This window comes from Prionailurus viverrinus, chromosome B3 (genome assembly GCF_022837055.1).
Source record: "Prionailurus viverrinus isolate Anna chromosome B3, UM_Priviv_1.0, whole genome shotgun sequence".
In the NCBI taxonomy this organism is placed as follows: domain Eukaryota; kingdom Metazoa; phylum Chordata; class Mammalia; order Carnivora; family Felidae; genus Prionailurus; species Prionailurus viverrinus.
In genome coordinates this window covers 42,571,936-42,599,663 of record NC_062566.1, presented here as the reverse complement: position 1 = coordinate 42,599,663, position 27,728 = coordinate 42,571,936, and the positions used below count along the sequence as shown (strand labels likewise).

Here is a 27,728-nt window from a genome sequence, read left to right as displayed (position 1 = left end):
ATATTTTCTATTCCTCCAGAGCAAATCCCATAGTTAAGCCCCGTATTTCCCAAACTTTTAGTCTGAGCCTAAAGACCCCCAAGTCCAAAGGCATTTGAAAACTACCACTCTGAATTCCTTTCTTGTCTGCCTCCCACCCTGTCACATCTCACCCTCAAGGCAATAGCCAAACAACAGGGGCTTGAAAAGGGGAGGTACAGCTACAGAGAACAGAAAGGAAAGGGCTTATTTTCATTAATATTTCAAACACATTGTCCCACTGTGATGAAATTTTGTTGGGGTACCTGGCTGGCTCAGTTGGTAGAGCAGATGACTCTTGATCTCTGGGTCATGAGTTCAAGCCCCATGCTGGGCCTAGAGCTTACTTTAAAAAAAAAAGAAAAAGGAAAAGAAGTAGATTTTGTCTGATAGAAATAAAATATAGTCAGTTTCTCTACTGGGAAAATTGATCTACAGAATAGTGGTCCCTCTCCAGCCTCAAAGGACAGTCTCAAAAAATTTTTTTAGAAAAAAAAAAAAGAAAAGAATTTGCTAGTGAGAAACTTAAGGTCCTTACAAGGAAAATATTATTAGAACCTAAAAAAAATGTTTTTAATGTTTATTTTTGAGAGAGAGAGACACACACACACAGAACATGAGCAGGGGAGGGGCAGGAGAGAGGGAGACACTGAATCTGAAGCAGGCTCCAGGCTCTGAGCTGTCAGCACAGAGCCAGATGCGGGGCTCGAACTTATGAACCAGGAGATCATGACCCGAGCCGAAGTCAGATGTTTAACCGACTAAGCCACCCAGGTGACCCTATTAGAACTTTTAAAAATGCCAAAAACAGGGTGCCTCGGCCCACCTCTAGAGACTGATTTAATTGGGCTGGCATGAAGTTCCAAAAAAAGCTAATTTTTAAAGTTCTCCATGTAGTCAGTGTAGGGCAGGGACCCTCTACGTATAAACAGGCAGACTCATTCATTAGACAAAGAATGAACCCTGCCCAGGCCCACAATGCTTTCAGAAATCCACAAAAATGTTTAATTTCTTTTAAAATTAGAAGGAAAAAAAACGTTTAGATCAAAGAACATGTTTCACTATGTGATATTAACATACTTTCCTTTATACCAATGCATTTGTAAAACATAATTTTTAATATTTTTTTGGAAGAAGGAACCCACAATACCAAAGTGTCCAGGGAACACAGGAGACCACGTAGTACTATGGTAAAGGAACCAGTGTGTCAGGATACATCTTTGAATATCCCTAAATATAATTATTCTGTTCAAATTAAAATACATCAGTAATGTTTAGACCTTGCACTGGCAGTAGTGATATCTAAATTTCCTTTCTCATGGCCTTTCCTCTACGGATGGTTCACGGTGGTCTCTACCCCATTTCAGTGAGCCAGATGTCAGTGTTGCTGCTTTGCCAATGATACCCTAGGAGGCATTTTTGAGTGTCTATTCTTTTATTCAACATCAAATGCCATGTTCAATTTGGAACCACTGACCAGGTCCCTATAGATTTAGAGACGGAGTGGATTGGAGGCCTTGGAGAAAAAGAAGCTTTGGACCTGAGTGAGAGGCCTGAGGTGACTCTTGTCCCCACCGGTGTGGGGGCTCTCTACCCTGGCTGTGCTGGCCCCTGATGCCCAGCTCAGCTCTTGCCTGGCCTCTCTTGTGGGCAGAGCTTCCTAAGGCTGAGTTATAGCAACCTCTGCTGCCCCTTTCCCTTCTTTCCAAGCCCACGTGAAAAACTTAAAAGTCATCTTCATCGTGTTGGCACAAATTGTGGAAATCTCATGGTGAGGGAAAGGCCTATGGATATCAATATCCATGTCCTTATATTTCATGGAAGGGACTCGGGGCTGGGAAGGACCGAGGTAGCAGGCATGTAGGGATAACTTCATGCTGGGTTCCACTGGCACAGGCCGGGCTCCTGTGAGGACCACAGGTGGTCCCCTGTGAGGCCTGGGTATGGGACTAAAGCACACAGTGGGGAAACTGCCCCAAATCACCCATCTGGAAACTCCCTGTGGTTGCCCAGGCGCTGAGGTCCCTTAGGCTTCCTGCAGGGAGCTGGAGATGCGAAAGCCAACCCTGCTCCGAAATGAGGGAAGGAAGGGGTGGGATGTTTCCTAGATGCCTTCCAGTTTGACTGTCCTGTGCTTCTCCAGCAAAGCTCTGGTTCTGACAGACCCGGAGTCGTGGACACGCTCCTCCACCTGTTTATTAAGGACTTGGTCTTGGGCAAGTTGTGTAGCTTTTCTGAGCCCCAACTGCCTCATCTGGAAAATGAGGATAAGAGCATCTACCTCACCAGGTTGTTCGGACATTTAAATGTTACACTTACAGTTCCTCAGGCTGCTGCAGAATTCCAAGTTCCTGCTGCGGCCACAGTCTCCTTGACCACAGGACTGTATGCAGAGGGCATCGCCGGTCTGTGGACCACTCACAAGCCCTATGGTAATTCCTTACACCTACGTTCTAGGAAAAGAAATTGTATCTACTTTTGCAAGATAACCTAAATTCTAGTTTTCATTATTTCAGGACTAGCCACCAGATAGTCCTTTGTTATTTTTTCTGTAGACATATCCGGACACATGCATTCTGGAAGGAGAACTCCCTTGATTGAGAGCTTTGGCAATCCTAAATGAACAAAACCACAACATTTAAAAACATCTGATCTGCTGTCTCAGGTCTCATCTTTGCCCAGTTGGTCTGAGAATGTGACCCTCAAGGTGGCTTAGATGATCTATGATCAAGTAATTCAACACCCTGCAAATGATTAATTAGTTTGCTACAGAGAAAATATGGCCCACAGAGTCAAAATTTAAAAAAAAAAAAAAAAAATTGGGAGGGGCTGAGCCTGGGTAGCTCAGTCAGTTAAGTCAGTTAAGGTGACTCGATATGATATTGGCTCAGGTCATGATCTCTCGGTTGTGAGATCAAACCCTGTGTTGGGCTCTTTGCTGACAACATGGAGCCTGCTTGGGATTATCTCTCTCCCTCTCTCTCTCTGCCCTCCCCCACTCATTCTCTCTCTCTCTCTCTCTCTCTGTCTTTCTCCCTCAAAATAAGTAAACATTAAAAAAGACTTTGGCTAAAGTGTGGTGGAAAGGCAAACTTTTATATCCTAGAGTTGTTTCGACATAGCCAGGGACACTTTGGGGATAATATTTAACAATGCATCTTCACCAAATTAGTATCAGCGGAGTTGGAATAACCGAGGAGACAGGGATTGTGAACCTTTCCTGCTCCTTAATAATCCCTCCCTCATCTGATCTGCTGAGCTCTGTCACTCCCACTCTTGTTCTTCAGCTTCTAAGCAGGAATGACAAGCTTCTAGAAATTCCAGCCTACTTGGGGCCAACAGATCTACAAAATGTACATAAAATACTTTGGACTATGCTGGATCCCTCTAATCTTGCTATTTATTCCTTCTGGATTTTTTAAAAAAATTTTTTATTGTGCACATTGAAGCACCTGTGGGAAAAATTTGTGGTCCTCTTAGAGCAAGTCCTGAAGGGCAGCATGGAATCAACTTAACCATGTTTCATTTTTTTTTCTCCTCCTCTTTTGACATTTTCCCCTGATAGGGATGTCCTACCTTTAAAGCGAATAAAAAATCAAGTGACTTTAGGGGCGCCTGGGTGGCTCAATTGGTTAAGCGTCCGACTTCAGCTCAGGTTATGATCTCATGGTTCACGAGTTTGAGCCCCACGTTGGGCTGACAGCTGACAGCTCAGAGCGTGGAGCCTGCATTGGATTTTGTGTTGTGTCTCCCTCTCTGTCTGCCCCTCCCCTGCCCAATCTCTGTCTGTCTGTCTCTCTCTCAAATAAATAAAACATTAAAAAATTAAAAAAAAAAAATAAAGTGACTTTCTTAATCCTCCTGTCTCCCACAGAATAAGAACGTGTTAATGGCACACTAGCTTCATTACCTTCCTCCACACTATACACAGACACATTTGTTTTTCTGAAGGCTAATTAGGATCTTTAAATAGTAATTAGACTCCACCTCTTCCCCGTGGGGTGTATGAATATCAACTCCCTTTAGAGACCTTGGGATCCAGGCCACAGAGATATTAAGTTACTAGTCCAAGGCCACGGGGCAAGTTTTGTTAGAATTCAGATGGGCTTGGCTATTCCCTGGTCTGGCCACAAATTGATGTACTCAGAACCTGTTTTCAGTGGCATTTCCTGATGGTTATGGCTGGGTGTAGTGACAAGCATGTGTTTATTAATTCATTCATCAATCAGTTGCTGAACACCTGTTGTGTGCTAGTGGCTGGAGACTCAATGAGGGATCTGGCCCTCTCCGTACAGTTAAGGAGCTCTCCATGTATGGGGGGGGGGGGGTGGTGGTGGAGTGAATTATAATTAAATAGGTGCTGTGATAAAACTCTGCAAGGCAAGGGGAGAACAGAAGAGGAAGGGCTTGAGCTAAACCTTTAAAGATAAAGAGCCAGAGGGAAGGGCACTCCAGGTCAAGGAACCTTGAGAGCAGGCCCACGGTGTCGGGGTGGGGTGGGCAGGGGCACGATCCTCTTGTTGAGTTCTCTGGCAATGTGGGCCAGTGCATGTGGGGCTTTCCACACCTTGCCAAGGGGTTACATTTTTTTTTTCCTGTGGGCTGAAGGAGGATCTAGCAAGTTTGCCTGCCCAAGGGACTCTAGAACTTCAAACAGAAACTTGTTTGGTGTGTTAAGTACCTTCCTCTTGCACCTGTAAGAATGAATACTTTGAAAAGTGAATAGTTTGAGGCAGACATTCTTAACCTCATGTGGGAAGGGTGGATGGTCTAGCAATGAGATAGGGCACCCAAGGAACAGCCTCTCCTCTGCTCTGGCTCAGAGCCAGGCCTTGCTGGAAAGGGCACAGTAGGTCTCACTGGATGGCAGAGAAGTCACTGTGGTGTCAGGCCAGTGGAATTCGCTAGAAGTCTGACCTTTAGGGTTCAAGGGGGAGTCTCTCCACTATGAGACAGCTTGGGGGTGATGAAGTGGGGGATAGTACCAAGAGAAGCTGCCATAGTTATAGGAGGCAGGTCCTGAGGAGCCATGCGCACTGTGAGAACTGTAGCTGCTGGGATAGTTCTACGCAGACTCAGTGTCACTAAGTGCTGATAGCTGCCCACCTTGACGGAACGCTTTTGCCCCAGGGAGCTGGGGTGGGGAGTGTAGCCCCCTAGGGACAGCCCTTGCCAGACCTCTGGGAAAATACTCCAGCTCCTCCCATCCCCTCTGACCTTCAGGTTGTTAGTTCTGGCGGCGGGGGGGGGGGGGGGGGGGGGGGGAGACATCGAGTTGCTTCCTAAGAGGTACCATTGCACATGGTGCCAGGCTCAACAACACACCCCAATGGGGGCTTCCTCCTTCCCTGTCTCACTCTTCTTTCTTCCTCACTCTGCTTCTAGGGATCCCCTCTGGAATAACCACTTGACCTATGTCCAGTCTCAGGCTCCATTTCCAGGGCCACCCAAACTATGGCAGTCTCTTCCAAAGGCTCCAGCAGGAAGTCTCTCTCCTCCTCTCCTTTCCAACCTCGCTTTCTTCCCAAGCAGGGTTTCTCCACCTCAACCAAATAAACCACTTCACTCTTTTCTGCTTTATTCATTTCCTCCTGTTCCCTGTCTTGTGTCTGATGTCACCTTCTACCAATGCCCTTTTGTGCTCCCTTTATTACTCACACTCACTATATCCTCCAAGTGAGAGCCACAGGAAGCGTTCCACAGGGAGCTTCCCTCCCATGGCCCCTCCTGTGTTGCACATCACTACTATTATGTTGTTCATACCACAGCATTTCTCTGAATATTTCTGCATCATGTTTTCCTTGTACACAAAATTTGGTGGAGAAAAGAGGTGATGTTTCTTTACTCTTCCTCCTGAAAATTTCTCTTCTGGCAAGTTGCTGCAATTGACAAAAACAACAACAAAAATAAAAACAAAAAACCTAAACAAAACCCTAAAAAAACCCACCACCGCCACCAACCAAAAACCAAAAACATCTCTTTCTATAGGCTCAATAGCAACAGTCAAGGGAGAGAGACTTACATTGAATAAAAATAAAGGAAGGATGCTTTTCAAAATTTCTGAAGCTTTGCCTGGAGAGAAATGTTTGCTTTTGGTTGAGGCTGAAGAAGCTTGAGCACGCACCCTGATAACAGAGCATCAAAAGCAAATTCTCTGATAAACTAATCTCTACCCTGCCTCTCTCCTTGCACCCAAAGGCTCCCCTTATTTTCCTTATCAGGAAAATATTTGCCTCGAAGTGGGGGGGGGTGCAATTGCTGATTAATGCTTTTTAGACTCTTAACAAATATTTACTGAACACATGCTTTCTATAGTTCCTTGTGTAAGGATCTAGAGAAGAAGTAAGATTAGTGAGGTTCCGCACCACCACCCTTTCATTGATGAACCACTCACCCATCGGTAGCCATCCAAGACTTCCCTGGGTCTTCCTGACAGCTCTCACTGCCTTAGCTGGTACCCTCAGCCTCCTCTGCCCTAAGTGAGGGCACTTCACTCTTCTCTCCCTGCACCTGGTCTGGCCCTTACTCCGCTTCACCCTCCACCTGGACGCTGCTCACCTCTGGCCCTCCCATCCCCACCCCCTGCTGCCTGCAGGGCTATTTCTGTCGAAAATCGCCATCATTACCCCACAGCCAAGGAACCCTTAACAGCTCTCATAGAAAACCATTCTTATTTCTAGCGCTCCAAGCCACAGGCATGGAAATCTCCTTTGTTGGAGCTTTGTCTTTGCCTTTTCCAGTCCCTCACTGCACGTACCTGGTTCCCAAGTCCTTTGGGTTCTTCTTGGGGAGTGTCTTTCTTCCCAGTCCTGTCCTGCTGCAAACCCTCCTCACTGTTTTGCTGGTTCCTCCCAGGCTGCAGGTTTCTGCCATTCGGGGTCTCCAGGACCATTTAAATGCCTTCCCTCCATAGGGTGCAAGTTCTCTTCTAACCATTTTGCAGTGTCCAAATACTGTTTGCTTAACTTGAGCCCCCTTACTTTGGTATTTGATGCCTTTTCAAAGGCATCTGTCTGGCCCCGTTCCCCTTTCTAATATGCGTACAACATGATGATTCGATATTTGTATTGTGAGATGATCACCACAATATGTCTAGTTAACATCCAGTTTCAAAGACTTTTGTGTGTGTGGTGAGAACTTTTAAGATTTAGTCTTTTGGCAACTCTCAAATATGCAGTAGAGTATTAACTATAGTCACCATGCTGTACCTGACATCCGCACGACTTATATAATAACTAGATGCTTGCACCTTTTGATTCCTTTCAATCATTTTACTACCCCCCACCCCCCATCTCTGGCAACCATCAATCTGTTCTCTGTGTCCATGAGCTCCTTTTGTTTTTTTTTTTAGATTCCACACATAAGTGAGATCATATGGTAGTGTCTTTCTCGGACTTATTTCACTTAGCATAATGCCCTCAAGCGCTGTGCATGTCATTGTAAATGGCAAGGTTTCCTCTTTTTTTTTTTTATGGCTGAAATAAAATTCATATATATATATATAATTTATTCATATATACATTTGTATATGTTATATATATATGTCACATTGTCTTGATCTACTCATCCATTGATGGACACTTAGGTTGCTTCCATATCTTGGCTATTATAAATAATGCTACAGTAAACATAGGGGTGCATATATCTTTTGAGTTAGTGTTTTTCATTTTCTTCGATAAATACCCAAAAGTGGAATTGCTGGATCATATGGTAATTCTTTTCATAAATTTTTGTAGAACTGCCGTATTGTTGTTTTGTAATGGTTGCACCACTTTACATTCCCAACTGCACAAGGGTTCTCTTTTCACTACATCTGCACCAACACTTTGTTTCTTGTCTTTTTGAGAGTAGCCATTCTGACAGGTGTGAGGTGATATCTCATCGTGGTTTTGATTTGCATTTCTCTGATGTCCTTTGCATAGTGATGTTGAGCATCTTTTCATGTATCTGTTGGCCATCTGTAAGTCTTCTTTGAAAAAATCAGAGCAGATCCTCTGCTCATTTTTAAATCAGCTTTTTTGTTTTTTTTTGTTATTGCATTGTAGGAGTTCTTTATATAGTTTGGATATGAATCCCTTATCAGGTACATAGTTGGCAAATACATTTTTTCCATTCAGTATTACTATTTAATGCCTTTTATATTGTTACTTGAAATTATTGAGTTTTCAAGTGTCTATTTCATTCAGTATGTCAGCAACTGTTCACTTATTAAGTACCAGTTGTGTGACATTTCCATGTTTTCTCAGGCAACCTTCCCAACCTGGTGGGCTAGGTATATCCCGCTCTTCATTTCACACTGGGTCTCAAGCTCTCACAGCTGGTCAGGGGCATCCTGACGTTTCCCCTGGAATGGGCCAAAACTCGATGCTAGAAATCTAGTTTCCAATCCCAGTCTTACTAGTCAGCTGTGTGACCTGGGTACCTCACCCCCCTGCCTCGCTGGCAGGGACAGACTTTTATTATTGTTAGTTTGTAAGCGGCATCTATCTGATCCCCCTCCACCAGTGTCTAGACATACTAGGTGCTCAATTAATGTTTGTTGAGTTTTGTGATGGAAGAAAGGTTACACTTTAAAGTTTCTGCTCAGCTGGGGTCGAAGGGCTGCAGGGAAGGGCAAAGCGAAAACTGGGCTCCAGGCCCCCGAGTTAGAGACAGGCCGGGGTGGGGGGCTGCGAAACCCGGAATGTGGGAAGCTGGAGGCTCAGAGAGAAAGACACCTGGCAGTGGTGGAGGGGAGGTGGGAGGACATTCCGATCCCGGGCAGGGTGAGGACAAAGCGTCGCAGGAGAGGGGTGTGAGGCGTGAGGTGCGGCGGGACGAGGTGCCGGCGCGGGACGGCTCGTGCGGCCAGCTGGACGGGGGTGCAGAAGGGCGGTGGGCGGCGCGAGGGGCCGAGGCGGGGCGGGCAGCGAGGGGCGAGCCCGCCCGCGGCCGCCCGGGCGGGTCTCGCCCCCGCGCGGCCCCCTGCCCCTCCTCCCCGGAGGGCGGGGCGGGCTCGCCCGGCCTCCTGGCGGCGCCGCGGCTCCTGCACTTGGGCCGGGCTCTGCTGGCTGCGGCGCGAGCGGGACCCGGGCGGCGGTGAGTGAGGCGGGAGCGGGTGCGGGCCCGGGGCAGAGGCGTCTCCGAGGCGGCGGGGCAGGAGCGGCTGGGGCTCCGCCAGGTGCTCGGGGGCGCGTCCGCCCTGCGGGCCGGGGGCCGTGCAGCGCCCGCCGCCAGGCGCGCGGGGGCCGGGGCTGGAAGGTGCGCTCACGGCTCCAGCCCGCCGCGCGGCCGGCCGCCGTGCGGAACATATGGTGGGGACTCCTGGGGGGAACGGCGTCGGGGCTGGGGCAGGGCCTCGGGGCCTCCCCGCAGAGGAAGAGGGATCGGCAGCCTTCGCACCCTGCCTCGACCCCCGGGTTCCTGTGACAGCTGCGAATGAGCCAGGGCGCCACACGGAGCCCTTCAGCCCCAGTTTGACTTAATTTCTCGGCGTGCTCGTTCAGACCGGCCCTTGCGAAGAAAGGGCTGTGGCCGTGGCTGGCCCTCCCCGTCCCGACAGGTCTTCCCTCAAAGCCCCCGCCTCTCTTAGAGCACAGAGCCTCGCTTTCCAAGGGACTTTTCCAAGTTGCATCACTGTTTGGCCCCTAGACAGGTGCTTGGCTATCAGGTTGGAGTTACACAGGATTTTTTAAAACTTTGTATACTTATTATACCCACGGAAGCACTGCCCTTCCAGCGCTGTTCACAATACTCTGTTCGAAACACGTTGGGAATTCTTTGGGGGCATTGGTTCCCAAACTTGGCTGCACGTCTAGAGAGTGTTTTTTTGTTTTTTTTTTTTTAATTTTTATTAAATACTGATGCCTGTGTCCCACCTCTAGAGATCCTGATTCAGTGGGTCGGGTCGGAGGGCAGCCTGGATGATGGAATTAAAAAGCCAGGTGATTGCAATGTACGGCCACACTTGAGGCTTGCCTCTTGTTGAACTACTAAAGAATGATCGGTACTAACAGAACTCCTCTCAGGAACGCTTGATTCTGCCTTCTGTAGGCCACCTCTCTACCTGGAGAGCCTGTTTTTTTGGTGCTTTCCAACCTTGGACTTCAGAGGGTGACTTTTTCTGGAGTATGCTTTGTTTCTGCCTGTTTACAGTAAATATTGCCTGGGCACTTTCTGCCAAGGAGGTGGGAGTGTAGGAATTAAAACCACAAAGTCCTTGCAGGATCAAGGTTATAATACAGTGTTGTCCTATTCAGCAAAAACAAAGTGATAGTGTGACTTGTCCTATTTGGAAAGGATTTCAGATTAAAAACAGGAAAAATACTTCGGGAATCCATTAACTTTCAGAGCCCCTCTGCTACAGGTGTAATGATTTTGCTTTCGTGTGAGGATTTGTCTTTCAGGAAAGCAAGCTAACAAGACCTTAAGGTTTTGTGGTTGATTTTGTCAAGTTAATGTGTGTGCATTTGTGAGTTAAGCTTTTTCCTATTGTGTGATTAAGCCCAGCAGATATAACACAGTGTATATTTCTTGCTGATAGAATATCTGAGTTACGGGGTTGGTGCCTTAACCATAGCAATGCACATCTGGGGTGAGTCCTTAGCCACTTTTGGATGATCTTAAAAATGATAGGGGAATATGACTAAGGAAAAATTGAACATGGGTATATATGTGTATATATATACATGTATATACACACACATACTAAATGTGATTATATATATTTTATTTAAAAAATGTGTTTACAGTGTCCATGTTATTTTGACAGTCTCCTGTCATCATCCAAGTATGATGTCTGTATTAGATTCCTACCTGGATGTTGCTATCTGGCCACAAACCAGGGGATTTTATTTTTTCTGAGGTCCTGACTGGCCCCCTTGAGTTTTTCGTATCAGTGATGTGACTTTTAAGAGAATGCTCTCTAGAGATGGAGACGCATTTGCATTCATTTCTAGCCCCTAACAAAAGTCGAAAAGGACATTGAATTTAAAAAATAGAAAGTTGTATAGTTTTGCAAGTTGGGTTTTCTTTTTCCCACCTTCCACTACCGTACCCTGTTCCTATGCCGGTGTTCAATTGCTGGAAATGGGGCCGCTGTGGGAGCGGTCTTAATTGTCTTGGCTTGAGAATGGAGGTTATGTGGAGTGCATGGTCTCACAGGGTGGCCCCTGACCTGAATCCTCAACCTTTGGGGAACAAGACCATATGGAAAATGTTTTCCTACCGTTGATTTTTTTTTCTTGTTCTTGGACCAGGCGAACAAAATGAAGGCTAGCTTATTTTGGTATTGTATGGATTGTAACCTTTCTAATCTTGTCACCATTTTGGGGGAAAATGTTTATTTGAGGATGTTAGTTGAACTCTTGGTGTCTGAAAAGTTGCACTTGAATAGCAATACTTACACTGTGAATATAATAGTACATTCTGGCCAAATTAAAAAAAAAAAAAAAGAAAGGAAAAGTGCTTGTAACTGTGGATCTAAACAGATTTATTGAAACATTTCTTACTTTGGGATAACAGCTAAGCTCCGATTTTTTTTTTTTTTTTAATTTTTGAGAGAGACAGAGTATGAGCAGGGGACAAAGAGAGAGACGGAAACACAGAATCTGAAGCCGGCTCCAGGCTCTGAGCTGTCAGCATGGAGCCCAACGCTGGGCTGGAACTCATGAACCATGAGATCATGACTTGAGCTGAGTCGGTCGCTTAACCAACTGAACTACCCAGGCGCCCCTCTAAGCTCCGATATTCTAAAGTGATTGGGAGTGAAAAAAAAAAAGAAGAAAGCTAATAATGAGGGGCTTCTTCGTTTAGGGAAAGGGTATAAGGCCCTCAGCAGTGTGATCCTTGATTTGTGTTAAGAGTAGACTGCCCTATTGGTTTCGCCTTTTTTTCTGTCTTTAGGGACAGATAACCTGCTTGTAGTGTTGGGGAGTGGGGTGGTTAAAGAAATGTAATGCTTTCTTCACTCCCTTTCTCCCTGAAACCTGTTTATGTAAGAGGTGCCATTGACCTTTAAAAAAACCAGCCGATTTTGTGGGGCACCTGGGTGGCTCAGTCGGTTAAGCGTCCGACTTCAACTCAGGTCATGATCTCGCGGTTCGTGGGTTCACGTCCCACGTCAGGCTCTGTGCTGACCGCTGGGAGCCTGGAGCCTGCTTCAGATTCGGTGTCTCCCTCTCTCTGACCCTCCCCCGTTCATGCTCTGCCTCTCTGTCTCAAAAATAAATAAAACGTTAAAAAAATAGAAAAAAAAAAACCCAGCTGATTTTGAGCTTCTTCTTTCTTTTCCCCTCTGATCCTGGCACTAAAGGGCAGTGCAGTGGCTAAGAGGTTGGCATCAGCAGAGAAAACCAAAGTTCAAGGGAATTGAAAATTGGGTAATTTTCCCTGAATGACCAAGTGCTTATTTTATTCTGTCACATGACATTCCTGTTATCAAGAAACAAGTTATGGCATGACGACTTTGAAAATGGAAATGGGGGGGAAAAAAAAGGATGTGATGGGAATATCACCACGGTTGATGGCCTTTGGCCTAGGGGAAGCTTATTGAAGTTTGTAATCAAACACCCCGGTTCCAACCTGCCTTTACCTTCCTCTGTCAGGCAGTGTTGCCTGTCAGCCCCCCAACCAGTATCCCTGGGGGAGACGATGCTTCATCTTAAATTCACACCAAGTTTTGAAATGACACAATGTCATTTCATTTCTTTGTTCATTCATTTAACAAATACTTATACAGCCCCTCTTACTGGCAAAGCTCTGCATTCCTCATTGAGTTCTTGGTGAACAGGGTACGGCCCCTGACTTGATGGAGCTTACATCTGGTGGAGGTGAAAACTGTGGGCTGCGGTAAGTTGGGAGGTCTTACGATCACAGGGAGCGCAAGGAACTGGGGCGGGGGGTGGGGGGGGTTGGCCAGGTAGCCCCTGGCTAGCCTCACCTGGATAAATGCCTTCTGGGTTCTTTGTCACAGCTTTGCTTGGGTTTAAATTAGAATCTGTTAGGTTCTATATCAAGTTTTAAATGACTGGCTTCAGATACTTTTCCGACAGGGAGGGAAGGTCATGCTGAGAAAGTAGTGGGGAGTGAGGAAAGAGGAGGCCGGATTCTGCCAGATGCATTTGCTTAAAGGGGGTGCTTAACCAAGCAGTGTGAGGGTAGTACCTGCGGCTGGGAAGCGGGTAGAGAATGTGGCTGGGTGGTAACTGTGAATATAACAGGAGTGGCTGCCTCTCCCATGGCACTGGGACGGGAGCCTCATGGTGCCAAGTTTAAGAGGCAGCTGTTGGACTTGTAGACCCAGAGGTTTGGTTCCTGTCTGCAGCTCTGGCCAGCAGGCGACATTCATTCTTCATCATTCTGTCACTTCAGCTCATGTTTCCTTGGACAGACTGAAAACTGGACTTCACACTGTGGTCCCTCAGGAAGGTGGTTTCCAAAGAGCTGACCCATTGGGCTAATAACGCCAGGGTTGTAAGAGGAGTGACTGTTTGTTTCTGGACCGCCTTCCAAGTGCCAGGTAGTGTGCTCAACACTTGTCTGCCGCAGCTCTGAGTCTGTTCCTGCCTGAGAGGCAGGTGGCAGTGGCCTCACTTTACAGAGAGAAAACAGAGGCTGCTATGGGTACCTCTTAAGCAGAGCTGATTGAGAAATTGTGTTTTCAGTGCCCTATTTTTCTAACATCCAGTCTTCTCAGGTCTGGATTGATTTGTCATTTTCCTTTACTAGATGATGTGTAATGTTAGACTGAAGAGCCCTGTGGGCTTGTCATCCCAAGGGAAATTTTATGGCATTGTATGGGGTTTTTGTTTGTTTTGCTTTTTATTTTTTAATTTTTATTGATTTTTTTTTAATGTTTATTTTTGCAGGGAGAGCGAGACAGAGTGTGAGTACGGGAGGGGCAGAGGGAAAGGGAGACACAGAATCTGAAGTGGGCTCCAGGCTCTTAGCTGTTAGCACAGAGCCCGAGGCAGAGCTTGAACTCACAAATTGGGAGATCGTGATCTGAGCTGAAGTCGGACGCTTAACCCACTGAACTACTCAGGAGTCCTTTGTTTTGTTGTTTGTTTTTTTTTTAATTTTTTTTTTTTTAACGTTTATTTATTTTCGAGACAGAGAGAGACAGAGCATGAACGGGGGAAGGTCAGAGAGAGGGAGGGTCAGAGCTGAAGTCAGACGCTTAACCGACCGAGCCACCCAGGCGCCCCTATGTTAACCTTTCCTATTCAAACCACTGTGGGGCTTTTCTCTCTGGACTGGACTCAGACTCACAGACTAACATAGTAACATTTGTATAGCATCGACTATGCACCACATACAGTTTTAAGCAATATATAAAATGTTTAAGATATATATTCATTTAACTCTTTAAATGTTTATTTTGGTGGGGGGGGGTGCGCCTGGGTGGCTCAGTCGGTTAAGCGCCAGACTTTGGTTCAGATCATGATCTCATGGTTGGTGAGTTCAAGTCCCGCGTCGGGCTCTGTGCTGACAGCTCAGGGCCTGGAGCCTGCTTTGGATTCTGTGTCTCCCTCTCTCTCTGTTCCTCCCCCACTCACACTCTGTCTCTCTCTCAAAAATAAAAATTAGATTAAAAATAAATAAATAAATGTTTATTTTTGAGAGAGAGAGAGAAAGGAGAGAGAGAGAAAGCATGCACACAAGTGGGGGAGGGGCAGAGAAAGAGAAAGGAAGACACAGAATCTGAAGCAGGCTCCAGGCTCCGAGCTGTCAGCACAGAGCCTGATGCGGGGCTCGAACTCACGGACTTCGAGATCGTGACCTGAGCCAAAGTCAGCTGCTCAACCAACTGAGCCACCCAGGCGCCCCTGTTTTGTTTTTTAATAGAGAGCATAGATTAGGCTGTTGACAAATGCTCTGAAAGGATCCCAAATCCTAGGTGAGAGAGACAGCTCTCCTTTCTTAAAGCTCTGCAAACTTCTGAGTTTCTGTAGATAATTGGTTGCTGGGTAAGAAATTAAAAACAAAATTTAGTGTTGAACATTCTGGAGCAAAATCTGTGCACGTTCAATTCTTATTTATGTGGTACTTTCGACAAAAACTAAACTTTGCTGGGTAGTAATTATCTCCAGCTTCTAAAATTACAGGTAGTAAGGGCTTCAAGGCCCTATGCGGCTATAATTAGTAAAGATGCATTTAAAACAGGGTTAGTGAGTGTGGGTTCGTTACTGCATTGGATTCTAGCTCAGCATTTCAACTGAGAAGGATCAGCTCCAGAGAACACTCAGTGGAGGGTCGTCATGGAGTTAGCGTGTTTGGGATTAGAGTGCACAGGGTGTTCGTCATGAGCATGGATAATTGCCGCCAGCCTGGCTGGCAGCCTGTTTATAGGGAGGAGCTTGTTCCCTGCCACCCAATCACAGGCATTTCTGCTCGCCTTAGGTAGAGTACACAGTGGTTCAGGTTGTTAATATGTAGTGGTGTTTTTTTTTTTTTTCCCCTAAAGAACTACAAAGCCCCAGTATTAATAATCTTTCACTGTTGATTATCTTGCCTTAATCTCAGGATTGAGGCAAGGTGGCCAAGATTTTCTAGTTTTGGCTTTAATAATTCTCTTGGTTTTTACCTTTGACTTTCCCTGGCTGTCTGTCCTTGTATTTTATGGTGTTTGAAACAGGCCTTCTGTTTTTCCTTGCAAATCTGTGTAGTCCATACGAAGGAGAGGACCTGCCTTGACCAGGATGCCTCTCTGGGACCCTGTGACATCAGTGTTTTTAGTCCTGTTTTTCCAGGTGAGGGACCTGGTGAGGTCTGGAGTCAAGTACCCCGTGGGAGTTTGGGGATTCCAGCTCAGAGTTTCAGAGTCTAAACAGCTGACCTCTTTGGACTTCATTTGAAAGGAAAAATAAATGGCCCAGCTCTCAAAGCCATGAAGAGTTCTAGTATATTCTATGAGTCAATGTATATCCTTGATCACTTTTTTTAAAAAAAGATTTTTGCCTCTGAGATTTTTACCCTCCTTATTAAAAACAGTGACTTACTCAGAATTACACAGCAACAGCTGAAAAGTCGATTAGCCTCTCTCCTTGCCCTAATCTAATATCAAAAACCTGGAAAGTTTACTAAGCATGTGATTACAGTGGAAGCTTTAGGAGCTGGAGAGGAACTGATAGAGAAAGAATGGAGCGAGAGATAAGAGAGTAATTTGCAAAGAGACTGCAGGGTGGATTTTACCAAATTGGAGGTTTCTTTTACTTGTAATTTTCTGGTTTGGGGGTCTATCTCCTTTGTTCCAGATATAGGCAGATCAACTTAGCCTTTTCTATGTTGCCCTGGGCCACCTGTGAATTTTTTTTTTTTGGGGGGGGGGCGTTAGGTGGGGGTGGTGAGGGTATAGGGTGAGGAGGAGGAAGAGGGCAAATGGGGAGCGGGGAGGGATTAAAGCCACTGGTTCCCTGGTGTCTGGCCTGCTCAGGACATGACTGCCTCTCATTACAGGACTGGGTCCCTGCAGTGAGTCCAGCTTCTTGGGTGAGAGGCAGCTGGGTGGTAGACAGAAGAGAGAGGGCAGGGCGGGCTTCAGATTTCTCCAGAGACCTGCCCTAGATGAGTTAATTCTCATGATTGCAGCAAATCATCCTAGAGTACTTACTGCCAGCCTTGTCTGAGAGGCTCTTAATATAACAACCCTAGGAAACAAGCGCTACCATAAACCCATTTTACAGGTGCGGGAAACAAGGCCATGAGAAACTGGGTAAGTTGTCAAAGTTGTGCACCTACCAGATAGTAGGATCCAGGGTTCAAACTAGTGTGGCCCTTTGCTGTGCTACTAATGACTGAGATGGCCTCTTCAGACCCAGACATCTGGTTTCCACACTGGCTCTTCATTTCTTTGACCAAAAAAGGCTTGCTTGCAGAGGCCTTTATCTCACAGAACACCATTGGAGCTCTTGGCGTACCTGCTCAACTCCCACAAACCTGTGAACAACCCTATAAAGAGGAGGGGGGCTCTCCACTGGCTTTGTATCCTTGGATCTAGTAGCAGGTGGGTGCTTGGTGAAATTTCACGAAAGGAAGGATGGAAGTCAGTTGGCCTTTCATAACTTGATGTCCCTGTGTTTCTTCTATCTGTAGCAGCTGCAGCGGTTTCTAAACAGAAAAGAAACATGAGTAAGCATGGGGCAGTGTTTCATAAAAGTAATCAGAATTTCTGAAAACACATTTAAAAAATGTATTTCAAGTTCCCATGGCCAGGATCTTATGTTTATGCTTCAAGCATTTATTATTTGCAGGGCTTGCCTCTTCCTAACCCTAACCCTTGCGAGTTATTTTGTGAGTAAAGAGGTCCTTGAGACTCTCAGACATTGTTGGGACTGCTCTTCTCAGCAGAGGCAGCAGAGACTATTTTCTTTGGGGTCGAGCACCAAATAACAGGAGGGTTCAGGCCTACCATCCCTTTTCCTAGGGCAAGACGCAGGCTCACATTTAAATACACATAGCAAGTAGCTCTGTGCCTTGTATCCTCGTTCTGTCTCCACACCACGGGGTGAGAGTATTGGGGTTTCTCCTACTTGGGTTGGGAGCCACGGCTGCCCTTCGCTAGGAGTATGGAGTTCTGGCAGCTTCCTTTTGGATTTTGGATTTGTTTCCTTGCCTATAAAATGGGGTCGTTACAAGTGCCTGTCTCGTAGAGTTGTTAGGGCCACATCTCTTTGACACTAGAATTTTTTTTAACGTTTATTTATTTTTGAGAGAGAGCACAGGCAAGCATGAGCGGGGGAGGGGCAGGGAGAGAGAGGGAGACACAGAATCTGATGCAGGCTCCACGCTCTGAGATGTCAGCACAGAGCCTGATGTGGGGCTGGAACCGACCAACTGTGAGATCATGACCTGACAGGGTGAAGTTAGACACTTAACCACTTAACCTACTGAGCCACCCTATAGAGTTTGGTTCTCAAATAGGGCCCCACAGGGGATGTTTGGCAATCTCTGGGGACTTTCTGGGCTGTCATGACTGGGGGGTGGCTACTGGGGGGTGGCGGTGGCTACGGGCGTCTAGTGGACAGAGTCCAGGGATGCTACTAAACACCCCAAAGCACACAGGACAGCCCCCACGACAAAGAATTACCCGGCCCGAAATGTCAGTCATGCCAAGCTAAGAACCTGGCAAGTTGGGACCTCTAACAGCAGTGGCTGTTTTTTTTTTTTTTTTCAACGTTTATTTATTTTTGGGACAGAGAGAGACAGAGCATGAACGGGGGAGGGGCAGAGAGAGAGGGAGACACAGAATCGGAAACAGGCTCCAGGCTCTGAGCCATCAGCCCAGAGCCTGACGCGGGGCTCGAACTCACGGACCTCGAGATCGTGACCTGGCTGAAGTCGGACACTTAACCGACTGCGCCACCCAGGCGCCCCAGAGTGGTGGCTGTTTTTAAAAACATTCTTATCAAAGGGATAAAGGGACACAGGACCAGTGACAAAGAGCCCTCCTTTCTTAAGTAGGGAGGAAGGAATGGAAATTAACCTTTTACTGATGTTTCTCTGTTACCCCACAGGTGCCCCTGAAGTGTGAGAAATAGCTACTTTCCTCTCTGCTAAGGGGTTCCCAACTTCATTTGTAATTGCTTGCATCTATTTACATATAAATAATACATATACATTTACATACAAATAACTAATATGCTAAAACCCTTAACCTCTCTGGATAGTTAAACCCCGGGCCCTGAAGGCAGACAGCAGAGTGGGGCCCTGGCGTAGAAGCCGGGCTCCTGCTACCTGTGTGTGGCCTAAGGTCAGCTACAGACCTGGGGAGGCTTGCTTTTCTTTTCCGTAAAAGAGGGCAGGTGACCCTCTTATCTTATATTGCTCCAGGACTAACGAAAATAACTGTGCACATGTAGAAACAGCCCCACGTGCGTGAAGGTGTGGTATGGCTACTCAGGCAGACCTTTTGGTCGCGTTTTTCAGAGAACTCTGCTCCTAAGTGGCCACTCAGTATGTGGCACCACAAAGGATTAGGGCTCAGTAGCCAAAGAATGCTGTGCTGCTGGCCAGGTGGTAAACTAGGCCCAGAAAACATTCCTGCGGCATAGCGTGTGATTCGTGGTTGTGAGCGTGTGTGTAGGTGTGAACTACTTGGTCGCCCCACCTGTGGCTTCACCCTTTGGCTTTTCCCTTCTTTGTTCTGTGACCCTGGGTAAGCTTGACCTGCTCGCGCCTGGTTTCCTCGCCTGTGAAATGAGGCTGCCGGTACCACCACCACCCACCTGAGGGTAGGCGTAGGGGAAGTGACTTGGCCTTGAGTGTGCCCTGTGCATGGGAAGTTTAGCCCAGTAGATGCGGTCTTAATAAAATAATACTATGTATCATTTTGGCCTGCTGCATGTGTCATTTTTCTCAGGTGAGGAAGGGATTGCCCCTGGGTTAGGAGCTGAAGAAGGTTTTCTCTGGAGTTCCTGGTATCTTGTAACTTTTCATTGTAGTGAAATACACACAACATTAGCTCGGCCATTTTTACCCCTGTAACTTGAAGCAATTTAAATTTTAAGCGGCATCAAGTACCTTTCTAGCGTTGAGCAACCATGTCCACTAACTCCAGAACTTTTTCATCCGCCCGGAGGGAAGCTGTGTCCCATAGAGCAGTCACTTCACATGGTCCCTGCGACCCCCTCCCTCCCTCCCTCCCAGGCCCTACGACCCTGGTTTCCTCTCCGTCTCTGTGGAGTTGACTGTCCTGGACATTTTGTTTAAATGGAATGCTACCGTTTGTGGCCTTCGTGGCTGACTTCTCGGACTTAACATTGTGCTTTCCAGGCGTATCCATGCGTCGCAGCAATGACCACCGCTTCATGCCTGTTGACCTGGTCTTTTTGGAGAGCAGCCCCAGCCTCAGTTTCATTGGCCTGTTCTCTTCACAAGTCATGTCCTGTTGGCAAGCTTTGAGATGTTTTTCTTCATTTATTTTGGCCCATTTTAGCCAGCCTTATTTTGTCCACTTTTCCAGTGATTCTAATGGCCCTTGAAATGAATATTGGAATGAAGGGCCCAGCCGGGTCCTCAGTTCTGCTGGGGAGTAAGGTCTTAACGGGTATTTTGTTTCTGTTGAACAATTAGCAGCAGGAGTGTGCACCCGGGCCTTGAGTTGAGCTTCATTTCCCCGGGACAGGGTGGCAGGTTTTAAAAACAAGTGTCTGGAAAACACCTACCAGGCCCTTTTTATTCCTCTGTTTAAAAGCTTTCCACAATGAGAAGTGGCCCTCAATTATGTTGGTTAATAAAAACCTCCCTCTGTTTTAAAGCATTCTTGGGAAGTGTTTACATTGAACAGCACTGTGGGTTTCTAAATGAGAAGCTGTGGAGTGAGTGATCCTTAACCTGTGACTTTAATAATATCCTTTGCTTTAGATTTCCAGGTGGAGGCCTGGGCCAGATTTGTAGCTTGTCATTGATCCAGACAATCTTGACTCTATCCTGTCCCTCCCTCCCCCTTCAGCCAGACCGGTAGAAGATTGGACAGACCTGAAGCAGCTCGGAGATGTAAACCAGCTCACCAGAGAGGACTGGGCTGAAAGGGGGTGGTGTATTCCCTTGTTCTGACCTTAGTAATAGGGTGGGCGGCTTCAGCAAGAAGAGATTAAAGCGTTGAGGAGAGCAGCTCAGAGTTTCTGAGGTCCTGGGTCCTTCGGGAGAGGCCTGAGCTTTCCATTGGGATTTGGAGCTTGCTTGGGCTAAGGAGGCCACAGGTGCTCTGTAAATAGATGTTGAATGAATAAGTGAAAATTGATAGAACCGAGGAGTTCATTAAAAAATAAGTCCAGTTTTTTCTGTCTTTTAAAAAATAACTTCTCATTTCTGTCTTTTAATTAAATAGTACATTTGTAGAAGAAAGTAGATTGCACCATCAGTAAATGTACAAATAGGATCACTTAGATGCATAAATGTTGGATTTCATCCCTCCTGTGATTTAATCCAGGAGAATAAATGAATGAAATGAATAGAAGCTTTGTTAACAGAGACCCCTCGACCCCAATAGGATTAGGAACCTTGGGGTTTTGCTAGACTAAAAAGGTACTTGTAGGAATGAGTTGCCTTTGTACTTTCTGATCTCAGCTCCCTGTGGAGTAGGATGATGCCACGTGTAGAGAGCTGCTTTATGTGTGTTTGGTTAATGAAGTAAGATCTCTTTAAGCACAAATCATTGTTTTTGGTGTTAACAGTGGTTATGTGAGTTTTTGCTGCATAATAGTCCTGGGTGACAACCCCAGATCTCAAGGTGTCACAACCACAAACATGTATTTTCCCACTTGCTCCTCTTGATTAGGTGTGGTTAGGTCGACCTAGGCTGGCCTTGACTGGGTCAGGCTTTCATTTGGCTTCAGGTCTGTTCCACATGTGCTTACTCTGGGGCCAGGGCTGAAGGGGGAGCAGTTACCTAGTACAGGTTCATCGCATGGCAGCTCACTCCAGCAGAAGATGTCGAGTGGAAACGTGTGATGGCTCTTAAGACTTTGGCTCCTAACTGCCAAATGTTCTACCAACATTCCATTAGCCAACCCACGGCCAAAACCAACATCAGTCTGGTGGGGAGGCATGCTTGGTCTGTTCTAGGGGGAGGTACTGCAAAGTCACATGGCAAGGATGGTGGACATATCACCCCATTACAGGGGAGTGAGGCACTGGAGGATCTGGAAGAACAGCCTTTTGGGAACTTGTGGAACCTAGGCCAGCTGGGTGAAGAATCATAGACAGTTTGTCCAGGTACCAGCCGATGGCTTGGTAATTATCATAAATTAGCCTGACATGCACTGACTCTTGGCTAGCCAAACATCACTTCATGTTCATTCACAGTGATGGTGGTCCTGGGGGTTCTGCTTATCTGTGGGAGGGGCAGAAGTGATGAGCTGGGTTTCTCTTAAGTCAGTAGTTGTGACCTGACAGGTGCCCACTGTGATGGCAGGAGAGTGACAGGTAGAGCAAAGAGGACAAAGGACCAAAGTATCCAGGGAGACTGGGGGTTTGACTTACCCTTTGCAAGGTCCCTCCTCAGCATTGGTCTTTGGGAGTGAGCCTAAATCCCACCTTTAATAGTCACACTCTTTATCATCAGGGCCTTCATGCATGCTGCCCCATGTTTACTTTTTTAAATGTTTATTTGGAGAGAGCGAGAGAGCACATGTGTGCAAATGGGGGTGGGGCAGAGAGGTTTAGGGGAGAGAATCTTTTTTTTTTTTTTTTTTTACAGGCTCCAGGCTCTGAGCTGTCAGCAGAGAGCCCGATGCGGGGCTCGAACTCATAAACCGTGAGATCATGACCTGAGCTGAAGTCGGACACTTAACGAACTGAGCCACCTAGGCGCCCCGGGGGGAGAGAATCTTAACCAGGCTGCACACTCAGGGCGGAGCCCGATGTGAGGCTCGATCTCACAGCTACGAGGTCACAACCTGAGCCGATATCAAGAATCAGAAGCTTAACTGACTAAGCTACCCAGGTGCCCCATGGTCCCTATTCTTATAAGGACCCTGGGCCTTAGTTTCCAGAGTCCTCCTTTTGTATGTGAAGAAACAGGCCTCAGGAGGGTTGGGTGACTTCTCTTCAAGTGGATCCAAACTAGGTCATCCAGTTTGCAGTCTAGGGTTTGTCCTTCCACACACCTCTGACTGTTTGGCCCAGAAAGAGAATGGTGACTGGCTTTAAGGCATTACAGCATATCCTGTATACCGTATGTGACAGTGTCTCCTTTCTGAAGGAGTCAGGTGAGCCTTGTGCCAAAGTGCAGTGCCTTGGGAGGCGTAGAATGAAATGTTGGTTAAGAGTAGTCAGCCCTTGTGTTACTTGTTTGCAGTGTGTCTTTTTTCGTGAAGAGCTGTCAGGCTCTCCGAGGGAAAAAAGACTCTGGCCATTAAGTGAAAATGCACTGAGAACAGGTGGGGACTAAAACCCTGTGAAGCCAAGGGTGTGAGGAGACAAAGCACTCATATGTGCCATGGGTGGGATTATAAATCCAGTGGACTTCTTTTTGGAGAGCACTTTGGCAATGGGGATTCTTTCACCAGCTGGTAAATAAAACCCAATTAAAAGTGGTTGAAATAATAAAGATATGTATTATCTCATGTAAACCAGAAGTTCAAAGCTAGGACATTTTGGGCATGAATTAATAGAAGACCCAGATGCATTGTCTCTTTTCTCTGTGCCAGCTTCAGTATTTGGCATTTGTCCTCAAGCTTGTCTCCCCATGGCCCTCATGTGGCTGCTGCTCCTGCTCCAGCCTGTATCCTCATATACAGTGATGTCCAGAGGCAGGAAAAGAGCAAAGTGGAGAATGCCTCTTCCAGAAGCCCCCTGCAGAACTTCCATAGCCTCTTTGGCCAAACTGGGTCAGATGCCCACACCTGAACCAATGACTTGCATGGGAGAGGTGGCTCCCATGTTTTGCTTAGACCAGTCTCTGGGTTAGAGGCCCAGCCTTCCCTGAAGCACATGAGTACTGGGAGGAGAGGGGACAAAACTGGAGCTTTGCTGGCCAGGAGGAAAGGGGCAGTTGTAGGTAACCTCTAGTGTTGGCCACAGCATTCTCTTTCAAAATTAAGAATGTATATATTCTAACTCAGTCCTTCCACTGTTAAGAATGTATCTTATACCTGCATAAGTGTTCTGGCAAGCATACAAAGATATTCATTGCAGCATTATGATAACAAAACACTGGAAATAACCTAAATATCTTCCAGTCATTGGGCAGATCTGTAAATACTAATAAGGAAAAATTCACAAAATATACCATGAAGTCCCCCCCCCCCCCCCCCCCCCCAGCAAGGTACAAATTAGTATGTATCCTCAGATCCCATGTTTGTTTTTAAAAAGTCTTAATTCTTGGTTGGCAAAGATAAATTTCTGTAAACAGTCCCAAGAAACATGGTTATTGGTTATGGGATTGGTATGGCTGGGAAGGAATGTTTCTTTGCCATTTCAACAGTCTTTCTTGACTGTTTGAATTTTATAAAAAAAATCACTGTATGTATTACCTTTAAAATAGAAAAGAAAATGATAGGTGTTTTCTTAGTGTGTACAGGAGCTTAAAGAGAGGAAACCAGGGTTCTAACATGGGCGTTATGAGGAATGGGAGGGCCACTTGACTGTGTAATTGGCCTGAAGGGAAGTTGAGAAGGAAAAAAGTCCAGGAGTGAAACAGTCATTTTTTAAAAATCTTCCTTGGTATACTGCACATTGTCTTACACATAGTAGATTCAAATACACATTTGAAGAATGAATGAATATTTAGATCAAGACCCAGAGCAACTTTATGAGGTGCCAGAACCCAACTTAGCTCAAGTCAGCAAGAAAGTCGATTCTGCTGGAAATTTATTTTGCAAATAAAATATGGCTGCTGTTTCCTCTATTTCCTTGAGCTTCCAGAATCTAATTCATTGCTAAAAATCAGAGTATGCAACTTTCTGTTCATCATCCATCTTAAACTGAAACCTGCTGTGCCAAGTTCTGAATAATAAAGCTGAATAAGATTTTTACAACTAAGGTAAGGGCAAAGGGGAACCACCAGCATGTGTTAGCTGTGTTGATAGTTGTGGCTTCAATGGAGAGATACCTAGATGGCCTAGATTGAGCAATTATTTTTTTAAAGCAAATTAAGGGCCTTTGGTACCCCACACTAACAAATCAAAAAATTAATTATGTCATTCTGATAATAGGAAGAAACTAGGTAACAGTAGTGAAATAGAGTTTTTTATTTGGCCAGTATTGTAGAAAAGTGTGAATATGCTTATCAGTGAAATGAAACAATGATATGTAATAGTATTTTCAAGTAGGATTCTCTTCCGTGTGGAAAAGCAAAGGCATATGATCATTAAAAAGTCTTTATATTAGGGTGGGGGGAGGGGCAGTAAGGTGACACCATTAGTTTGTGCTGATATTCTTCATAATTCCTTTGCTAGAGGGCGCTTTCTGAATTTGATTCTTGTAAATCAAAGAAAGAATGTTGTAACTGACATTTCCATTAAGTTGCTTTTAACTTTTATACCCTTGGGTTTTAGCATTTAGCTCTCTGTAATGGCCACCGGATGCCCACTTTATTCAGACAATAAAGATACCCATTGAGCTGTGGTAAGATCATTTCCTTTGGAACAAAATGAAAAGCTTTCTGCACTCACAATTGGAGGAAAATGTAAAATTTTAGTAGGCCTCTTCTGCTGAGATTGAAAAGAGTCCATGTTTGAACACCATAAACTTTGTGGTTCAAATGTGCTGTGGAAATTTCCAGGCTGCCTTTGAAATAAAAGAAGCAAATATACCTTTTCAGAGTGTTTTTGTAATGGGTCCTTAGAAATACTTGGAAGAAGAGTAGTATTTCACATCTTTGTTGGGATCGTTTTGGGATCAAAAGATCCTAAGATCGCTGGTACATTATGTTCTAGAGTGGACCTGATTTAAATTACTTATGAGAGAGAGAGAGAGGAAGGAAGGGAGGAAGGAGAATGAGGAGGTAGAGGGAAGGGAAGGAGGGTATAGGAGGAAAGAAGGGAGGAAGGAGGGAAAGAGAAAAAGTTTGTGTGCATGTATATATACCTGTAAACCTAAATGTTTATGCTCACCTCACATAATTTTTGTATACATCTTCCTCCGGTTTTCAGTCTAATATCTGTGAATTCTGTGATTAAATTTGATTATTGTATTATTTTTGAGTAATCTCTACACCCAATGTGGGGCTTGAACTTGTGACCCTGAGATCGAGAATCACATGCGGTAACCTACTGAGCCAGGCAAGCCACCCCTAAATTTGATAATTTTATTTTTGAAATTTATTTTTATTTTTTTATTTACTTATTTTGTAATTTTTTTTAAGTTTTTTTAATTTATTTTGTGTGAGAGAGAATGAGCACAAGGATGAGCATTGGGAGGGACAGAGAGAGAATCCCAAGCAGACTCTGCCCTATGAGCACAGGGCCTGATGCAGGGCTTGAAGTCGGGAACTGTGAGATCATGACCTGGCCTGAGCTGAAATGAAGACTTGGATGCTCAGCCGACTGAGCCACCCAGGTGCCCCTAAATTTGGTAATTTCAGGTGAAATCTGCATCTGCATCAGGAAATATAAAAAATAATGATAGTGATAGCGCTTGGCACTGTTTTAAGCACATAATGCCTATGAATTCATTTAGTCCTTAGAGTAACCCTATTATTATCCCATTTTTACAGTTGAAACAGGCAGAGAGAGATGGAGTAACTCATGCAAGGTGATGCACTTAGTAAATAGTGGGGCTATGTTCAAAACTGGATCATCTGTCTTGACTTCGTTGAAAGCAAATTAAAAATTAATTGAAGCAAAAATCATGAGATTTGAGTCATTCCTAAATCTACCAGTTCATCTTGTAAATCACAGGCTTTTCTATTAGTGTTTACAGTGTTTCATTTAACTGAAATAATTTAATCTGAGCCCCTTGTTTCACAATCCACGTTTTAAGTTACTTTCCACAGTAAGCATATACTTTATAAATTATTTCAGTTGTAAATCTGACATACATTGAAGGACAGTAAATTTAGCTAATCAACATGAGAAACTTTAGAGAGCTACTTGTCTCCTCTTTTCTTAGGGAAGAAAGATGAGCTCTTTCAGTTCCCAAAAGAGTCCTCAATTTAAAATGAATGATTCCCCTGGAATAAAATATTCTTTCTCCTCCTGCAGAAAGCAGCTACTGCTTTCAGAAGCTGAAGTCATTTTTCTCTTCAATGGTCTGTATTTAGTCCTGATGTGTGTCTCCTGCCAGCTTTCTTTCTTTCTTTGAAACTTCAGCAGCAGCATAACTAGTGATTCACCCTTCTTGAAATAAATGCTGAGGTTGGTGTTCTACACAGATGACTTCTGAATGCCCAGGTCACAGCCTGCGCTCTGGCCCTGAGTTAGGGATAGGTAAGGAGCCCCTCCTGGGGGAGATGTGATCGCAAAGTGATGAAGAACTTAAAGCCAAGGGCAGTGCCTGGCACCTGGGAAGACCTTAGGAGACGTCTGCCCCTGCTATGGTTGTTGTATGTTGGGCCCTTGCCTTGTGCATTGCCTAGTTGAATTCCCTTTGCATTCCCATCAAGGAGGTGATGGTCTGTCCCCATTTACAGTAGACACTGCAGCTTAGTGAGGTGAAGAGTTTGTCCCAGGCCATATGGGTAGTATGTGGTTACAGCTATGGTGCAAACTGTTTTTTTTTTTTGTTTTTTTTTTTTTTTGTTTTTTTTTTTTGTTTTTAAGTAGAAAAGCGTAGCAATCATTAAGTGTATAGTTTTTTTTGTTTGTTACTTGATAGAGACAGCAAGAGAACACAAGTGGGGGCAGGGCAGAGAGAGAGAAAATGAGAGACAGAGAGACTCTTAAGCAGGCTCCACACCCAGTGCAGAGCTTGAGTCGGGGCTTAATCTCAGGACCCTGGGATCAAGACCTGAGCTGAAATCAAAAGTTGGACGCTCAACTAACAGAGCCACCCAGGAGCCCCATAAGTGTATAGTTTTTCTAGGTGTGCAAGATGGTTTAGTGTTGATCTGACTGCATTCCTGGGATGAGAGATGCAAAACCTTCCATGCTATTCCGCCATCTTGGTCCCTCTCCCATAAGTGTATAGTTTTTAATAGAAGTTTGCTCTTCCCTCCCACTTACCATTCCTCAACAAAGATAACCACCGTCCTCTTTCTATCACTGTAGGTAAAATTTGACTGTTCTTGAACTTCATAGAAATGGAGGGGCGCCTGGGTGGCTCAGTCGGTTAAGCTTCCGACTTCA

The 27,728-nt window shown here is 45.5% G+C and overlaps 1 protein-coding gene and 1 long non-coding RNA gene across 3 annotated transcripts in view; one reads left to right on the top strand and one right to left on the bottom strand.

Annotated features, from left to right (window-relative positions):
- The window catches only part of CGNL1 (cingulin like 1), a 201,394-nt gene that overhangs the window by 31,905 nt on the left and 141,761 nt on the right, over positions 1 to 27,728 (top strand). The window contains exon 1 of one of the 2 annotated variants that reach the window (XM_047863827.1): positions 9,036 to 9,096. The exons of the other annotated variant lie outside the window; for it this stretch is intronic. The gene's annotated coding sequence lies outside the window, so the exon portion shown is untranslated. Of the gene's footprint in view, positions 1 to 9,035; positions 9,097 to 27,728 lie in introns of those variants that run through there. 2 annotated transcript variants of the gene reach the window in all.
- On the bottom strand, positions 16,778 to 21,487 carry LOC125168642 (uncharacterized). Its single transcript, XR_007153230.1, has 3 exons — positions 21,389 to 21,487; positions 20,555 to 20,704; positions 16,778 to 17,106 (listed from the first exon to the last, which is right to left on the bottom strand). It is a non-coding gene; the product is annotated as an uncharacterized LOC125168642 (long non-coding RNA).